Here is an 8,233-nt window from a genome sequence, read left to right as displayed (position 1 = left end):
CACACAAATACAATATTATTAGTGGGTTGCCTCCCAACAAACGCTTTTGTTTATAGTCGTTTGCTCGACTCAAAAAAGTTGAATCATTTTAGAACATTAGGGAGCGATTTTCTCCCCATGGGTCGAAACTTCTGAGCCAATCCACCATGTGGTGAGCCATGCATTGATCTCCATAGTCCAATTTCCTCAAATGCCAAAGAGGAGTATTAGACTTGTCATATAAAGCTCGACTTCACCTTGGAGTGGAATTTGCTTGTCTTTTTCGAGTTGGCTCAATTTTTTTTCACTTTTTGCATGGAATGGCGAATTTATTAAGCCAACTTCCACCCTTATCTTCTCTTCCCTTGCTCCTACACCATGAAAGTTAGTACCAAGAACATTTATAAATTTAACTTCTTCGTTCGTTTCTTGGTTAACCTTTTCATCACATGGCATATTAGAAACAAGAGCAATAGGCTCTATACTACATTCTTTATTATCCAAATTGAATTCCAATTCCTCACCATTAACCCATAATATAAGCTTACCTTTTTCCACATCAATTATAGTTCGTGCGGTGGCTAAAAACGGTTGTCCTAGAATAATTGGCATTCTCACATCTTCCTCAATATCTAAGACAACAAAATCCACTGATATTATAGATTGTTTTACCCTTATGAGCACATTTTCCAAAATACCAATTGGATGTGTGATTGACCGATCCGCCAACTGCAATGTGATATTGGTAGCTTTCAACTCTTGAAGTCCCAACCTCCGGGTAATCGATAATGGCATAAGTGACACACTTGCACCTAAATCACATAAAGCATTAGAAAAATGCAATTGACCAATAGTGCAAGGAATAGAAAAACTTCCCGGATCTTTTAATTTAGGAGGGAGTTTGTTCTTAATTAATGCACTACACTCTTCCGTTAATGCTATCATCTCATTATCTACAATTTTCCTCTTTCTTGACATGATATCTTTCAAGAAACGTGCATAAGAGGGAATCTGTGTTATAGCATCAATGAAAGGAATGTTAATGTATAATTGTTTAAACATTTTGAAGAACTTTTCAAACTCCCAATTCTGTCCATCTTTCTTCAACCTGTGAGGAAAAGGAACTACATTAGAATTTAATTGAGGAGGATCATCAATATTAATGACTACATTATCATTTTGGCTTGGTTTTACTCCTCCATATGCTTGCTCCTTATCTTTTTCACCACTTGAATTACTAGAGTTAGGTCCCTCAACCATTTTACCACTTCTAAGAGTGATAGCATTGACATGCTCTCTCGGATTCACTTCCGTTTTACTCAGCAATTCACTAGGGTTTCTGTTGTTGATCACATTGTCAATTTGACCAATTTGAACCTCCAAATTTCTATACATCCCAACCAATTGGTCCAGCCGCCCCTCAACTCGCTCAAATCTATCCGAAGTAACCTTAGCAAGCTTTTCCACAGCGATCTCCCAACCAGGTTTGGTTTCAGTTTGTTGTTGCCTTGATTGAAATCCCGGTGGATTGGCTGGCCTTGGTTGATTTCCTTGGTCCTTCCATCCAAAGTTTGGATGATTTCTCCACCCCAGATTGTAAGTATTCGAGTAGGGGTTATTTTGAGCATTACGATTGTAATTATTGACGAATTGTACCTGCTTAGAATCAACACACTCATTAGTATCATGTTCACCTCCACATATAAAACAACACGCTACATGTGCATTAGATGAACTTGGACCAACTCCACCTTGTCTACTTAGCAACTTCATCACATTACTCATTTGAGCACTCAGCATATTGAGAGTGTCCATTTCTATCATTCCTACGTGACGTCTTGTATTACCTCCCTCATTGGCCCATTGGTAGTTATTTGTTGTCATTTCTTCTATCATGATTTACCCATTAAAGCTCCACCTGCAGCTGCATCGATCATAGTTTTAGTAGAAAAAACTAAACCATTATAGAAGGTTTGTATGATTAACCACTCCGGCAGTCCATGATGTGAACATTTCCGATGCAAATCTCTAAACCTTTCCTATGCCTCATATAATGATTCACCTTCCACTTGGCTAAAACTAGTGATATCCATTCTTTGCTTAGCAGTCTTATCTGGTGGAAAATACTTATTCAAGAATACTCTTGATAAATCATCCCATCCGGTGAAAGTATTAGGAGCATGAGAGTGTAGCCAAAGTTTGGCCTTATCTCTCAATAAAAATGGGAACAATCTTAGTCTTATAGCATCATCACTAATTCCATTCATTTTAATTGTATCACAAATTTCCAAAATGTAGTTAAGTGTGAATTAGGATCTTCTACTGCATTACCTCCAAATTGAGATTGTTGAACCATTTGGATAAGTGATGGTTTAATCTCAAAATTGTTAACATTTACCGAAGGTTTTGCTATACTCGTTTGAAATCCTTGTGTTCCCGGTAGAGCAAAATCTCGTAGAACTCGCCTATTTGCTTCGTTTTCTGTCATTTCTTCTTCAAATGAAAGCTCTATTAAGATTTCTCTATTGGTTGCCAAATCTCTTGTTCCTCTTGCTGTGGTGTGTTCCTCCTTTGTTTATGTAGTGTCCTCTCAATTTCTGGATCGAAAAGTGCAACTTCTCGAGACGCCCGGTGCATACACTACAAATAGAAATAAGAGATATTATACAACTTCAATTGTCAAAATTTGATTACAATGTAAGATTAAATATAATCAGCTCAACTAAAAAATAAAGCTGTCTAAATTAATAAAGATGATTAGGCTCTAATATTGCCGCTCCCCGACAACGGCGCCAAAAACTTGACGGGATTTTTATATCAATGCAAGTTTAAATCCGATTTTATATCAGTTAGCTGCAAGTATACAGGCCGAAATTGTAATGTAGGGAATGTATCGGGTCGATCCCACGAGGAGCAATTTAAACAAGTACTAGACCCTTATTTTACTCTATTATTTAGACTTACAATAAAATTGAACAAAGAAAGTTTATTGCTATAATCTACAAATCTGATCTGCAAATCTAGTTTAACAAATGCTAAATGCAAATGAAGAATTCTTACTCAAGAAAAACTCTAGGGATGTAGATTCCACTTATGGCATAAACATACAAATGAATGGATTTACCTCCTATTATTATTCTTGTTTAACCAGAGATTCATTTTCAAAATTACCAAGTCTCATTCTCATGATAAAATGGCCTAGAGTAGTTTAGTTTTTCCTATTTTCATGGTGAAATACTAATACTCCTCTGTTTTCTTTCATGAAATGCTAAGTAATCCACTTAAGTGTATCTCTATTTTCATGAACATACAACTTAAGCTCTACTCATGTTTTTCCATTGCTACTACCAATTCTCATTGAACAATAACAACTATAAACATGCTATTGGTGATCAATCAATAACAAGTAATAACAGCTACACAAGTAGACAAGTTAATACAAGATATAACAAGTGTAAATCCCATTCAATTCATATTATTTAGCCATAAGTTTCATCTACTCCCTAGATTAAGAAGTTTAACTACTCATGAATGATTTAACAATCAAATTCACAAGTTTATTAATGCCAAACATCATAAAGTACAAGTACAAGAAAGATAAAAGAAAGTTTAGTCAATTGAAGGTGAAGCTCTCCAATTCCTGCTATACTCTTGCACAATATGATTACAAGTAAAAACTCCAAATGTTTCTCCAAGAACTCCTAGTTAGAGAGAAAACTTGTTACAAGAAGGAAAACTAGCTACGTAAGTTCTATTTTGCTTCTCCCTTGTGTCTCTGCATAAAAGGTGGTAGAAAGTCTATTCCTCTCACTTCATAATTTTCTCCACTCAGATTTTGTAAAAAGAAGTCAAAGATATGATGTTTCCTTTTGTCTACAACTCATTTGGTCTTCTCTTTTATTGCAGAAGCATGTGCCACCGATTTTTGTCCCTCAAAATAGCTGAAAAAGTTGTGAGAAAGATAGAGAAAAACAGCCGTGCCACTTGCTGAAGAGAGAGACAGATCCGAGCCTTGGATCCGAGCTCGAATCTTTATGATCCGAGGACTTCCCATGATACATCCGAGGTCGGATCATCTGACCTCGGATACACTCCGCCAGAAGTACAGACGAGGGATCGGATCCCTCTTTGCTCTCACGGATCCGAGCTCGGATCCCTCTTTGCTCTCACGGATCCGAGCTCGGATCCGTGCCATTAAATTTCTAGTTTTTCACTTCTTTCCTTTTTCCTTCATTTTTGCTCCTAGTTTCTCTTGTACTTTATCCTCAGGATGATCCTTACACTTCTTTCAGCTCGTGCATGAATTTCATATATCGATATCCTTCACAATTTCACAAAATTAATGCATTAATCCACTCATTTATCAAGTTTTGAACACTTAAACAATATTTAAGCAATTATCACCAATAAAGTTCAAATATGGCTTTAATCTTCTCAAAACATACCTAAAGTTCATGTCAAACTTGTACAAAATATACGTTAAATATTCACTTATCACCAGCCTTAACTCCAACCCACTGTTTATCCACTACCAGTCTAGTTACCACTCACATCACCACTATAGCTAGAAATTTGTAGCCAAAAATCTGACCTTTGACTTCTCGTTTTCTGGACTCCAATCTCTGAAGCTCCAATTTGAGAGCTACGATAATCCATGAAACCCTAATCTAAAACCTGAATCTTTGATACCTAACTCGGATTTTTGTAATTATTTTTGGATAATCTCATTAGGGATTTTTTGCATTATTTTGAGAATTTTTTTTGTGTTATTTTGGGATTATTTGATTGAGGTTTTGGTATTATTTGAGATGTTTTGATATTATTTTATATACATAGTATTATAAAAAGTATAACACTCGATTTATTACTATATTGGTAAGAAAACTTTTCAAACAAACAATTTTCTATCCAAATGGGAATGAGCGACGTGCATTGCATGCTCCGGAACACTAATAGTGAGTTGAATTATTTATGTTCATACAAATTATACATAAGATATATTATTAAAAGATCTATCAATTCCAAACTTATAATTTTTCATTAAAAACCAAGCTTTCAAATTATATAATTTGAATTGGATTAAGAATGTTATAAAAATCATATATATATATATATAATAAAGTCGTATCCTTATTCTTATCCTTTCATGTTTGCTCTTTCCTACGTGGCTTAACGAGACGGCAAGTAGTTTCCTACGTGGCTTGCTCCTTTTTTGTTTGGATGTATATCAATTCTAATTTCCTATAAGAATTTTTAATATTATATGATTCTTATTTCCTACCCAAAAAAGGAACTGGAAAGTAATTTGATATAAATAAAAGAGACATGAATATCTCTATTAGATATATCACCAAATTCATGCCAATAATTTGTGTACTACATAGGGAACCGAAGTAAATAAGAATTATTATCACTACAAGAAATAGAAAAGTAACTAATTTCAAAAGGAACTATTAATAACAGAAGTCAATATCTGATGTTGAAAATAGGATTCTTAATAAATTTTATTATTAAGTGTGTTATCAAGATATAGTGCATAGCACGAAATTTATGGAAAAGAAAAAGTTAATTGAATCCAATTAACTATATGTATTTGACTCGTACGGTCAAATATAAATTCCTATTTGAGATGCATTTACGAGCAAATGAGACATCTAAAAGGATGCTGTCATTTGAGTTTTGTGGCCCTTATGGCTGAAGTTTGCTAAAGGAAATTCTGAGGCGCTAGACCTAGATTGTCTCATTTCTTCTTGCTTAGAAAAATGATGTGGGCTTGTATATATATACCATATATATATATATATATATATATATATATATATATATATATATATAATAAAGTCATATTCTTATCCTTATCCTTTTATTTTGTCTCTTTCCTACATGGCTTAATGACAGGGCAAGTAGGTGCAATGCGCTTTATGAGTTAACCCCCTAATAACCTACACTATTCCATCCCTCTTTTTTCTCTTGCCTTTACAATTCTAGATAATCTTGCCATAATTATCTCTTCCATTCTTTCACCCTTTTTTTCCTTAACCCTAATCGTCAAGCCTAAATTTCCTGGGGATTAGTATAAATAATTTTGAATTATTTTTTTAACTCTCTCTAATCTTCAACTCAAAAGTTCGAAATATCAATTCAAATATTAGATTATCTTTATCAGATTATCGCTATCACAGATACTCTACATTTTTACTCATATATATGGTTCTCGAACTCATTACTTTATCAAGCAGTGAAAATGTTTACACTTTTCCACCAATTTTTTTGGAAAGTTTTTTTTTTTTAACTTCAATGCAAGGACCGAATTTGGAACTTCGTTTTTATTCCCTTCAATGTAAGGACCGCATTTGGACTTTGTTTATACTCGTTGTATGTGGTCCGTAATTTCCTACACCTTCTTCATAACTAGGTCAATGAATTTGAATTTTCTAAGTAAGTCTTCAAAAGTTACAGTTTGGTTTTTATTTCTAGTAAGTTTTTTGTAATTAATTTGTTATTTCAATTTATGGATTCACTCTTCAATTCAAGTAGAACACATATTGCTTTTTGGTTAGTGATTTAAAAGTGGCCTTTTAAATTATGTGTTTTCACAAGATTTTTTAATTGCTTTTGACAATTTATTAATTGTCTTCAACAATGTACTATTTTTTTTTTATTTTCTAGGTTTCTGGGGTTAAAAAAATTTTGTGCAGTTTTCAATGTTTTTTTTTTAAAACTTTGGTAGAAAGCTTCTAAAAAACAAGAAGATGTCACTAATTACATAAATGGCAAGGCATCAAGTTCATTGTCATACAGCAGTTCACGTCATGCAATATATATCAGACTATTTAGATACATCTTATGTTTTCATTTTGCTTCTATTAGCCATGAACAGATTTAGAAGGTTGCTATGTTTCTATGACTTGATTGATTCTGAATTCTAATCTTTTATTAATATTTCATTCAGCTTCTTTTCTTTTCACATTAACCTTGAAGCCATTTGTATTAAGTACCAAAATTGATGTTTTGGTAACGGGTTGGCCATTCTTTTGTTTACAGAAGATCAACCAAGATTGATCTTGCCTATTTTCAAGTTTTTGAATGTTATCATATCGTCGAATGTTTTTTTTTTTTTTGCATTTTTGAATTATTAATCACTGAATTAGATGTTTAAATTTACATTATCAGACTATTTTTGAATAACAATGTGCACATAGTAATGTATTTAAGAAAGGTTATAATAGATTATACAATAAGTTTGCATTTTATGCAAATATTTTTATGAACTACACTAAATAATTTATTATTTTTAAACAATTCCCATTCAACGAATGGGTACAAAACTAGTTAAAAAATAAAGAAGACAATTGATTAATTTTCAAACTTCAAAAGTACTAAGCCATATTGTTAGAAACTAAGGATAGCATCCATTAGCACTCCACCTGAATATTCGTCTCCATGCACCGCCTGTAATTTCTCTTAAACCCCAACCCCCGCAGTCCTAAAATTCCACTATCCCCACCTTCCCCTCCCAACAAATTGTTATGCTACCCGGCTACTCGCAGTCCCTAAAAACCCCCTATCCCCACTTTGCCCTCCCAAAAAATTGTTACTATTAACATATATAGTAAAGGAGGAAATCAGGGATTATTAGAATATAGGGAAAATAGCTAATATCGTCCCTAAATTTTTCACCAATGCTATTTTAGTTTTAAACTTTTATTTCTAACAAATTTGATACGTAATCTTATTTTATAATTCCAATTAAGGATCTCCGTGGCTGCGCCACAATCTAAAATCGATCCGACTCTTAATTGACTAACTAAACATGAGTATTTTGGGAACATCACTCACAGGATTATAATAAATCAAGTAAATCATATACAAAATCATAAAATTAAACTTAAAAAAAGTTTTATTTGGTTTTTTTATACTGTTTAAAAGTTTTATCGGGTGATATTTTACACTATTTACTTCTTTTATTACAATCCGACGAATGACATTCCTATAATACTCTTGTTTTATTAATCAATTAGGAGTTAGGGTGTGTTTGATAAAATATAAGTATGAAAACTGAAGTTTGAAGTCTGAATTCATTAAATTATTGAATTGTTAAGTATTTAATCTAAGACATTTAAGTGCATATCACATTCAGTGATAAGTGAATAACTTATCACTTAATTTTGAAAGCAAGTTTTGCCTAGAAAATTCAGTATCACTTAATTAATTTCGATGCCCAATTTTTGGTTATCAAATAGTCTAAATATAT

The 8,233-nt window shown here is 32.9% G+C and overlaps 1 non-coding gene across 1 annotated transcript; it reads left to right on the top strand.

Moving 5' to 3' along the window:
• The first annotated feature begins 1,974 nt into the window (after positions 1-1,974).
• LOC113715296 (small nucleolar RNA R71) lies at positions 1,975-2,081 on the top strand. Its single transcript, XR_003453930.1, has one exon. It is a non-coding gene; the product is annotated as a small nucleolar RNA R71 (small nucleolar RNA).
• Positions 2,082-8,233: the final 6,152 nt, after the last annotated feature.

This window comes from Coffea arabica, chromosome 10c, assembly GCF_036785885.1.
Source record: "Coffea arabica cultivar ET-39 chromosome 10c, Coffea Arabica ET-39 HiFi, whole genome shotgun sequence".
Taxonomy (NCBI): domain Eukaryota; kingdom Viridiplantae; phylum Streptophyta; class Magnoliopsida; order Gentianales; family Rubiaceae; genus Coffea; species Coffea arabica.
This window is presented reverse-complemented; position numbering and strand designations above follow the sequence as displayed.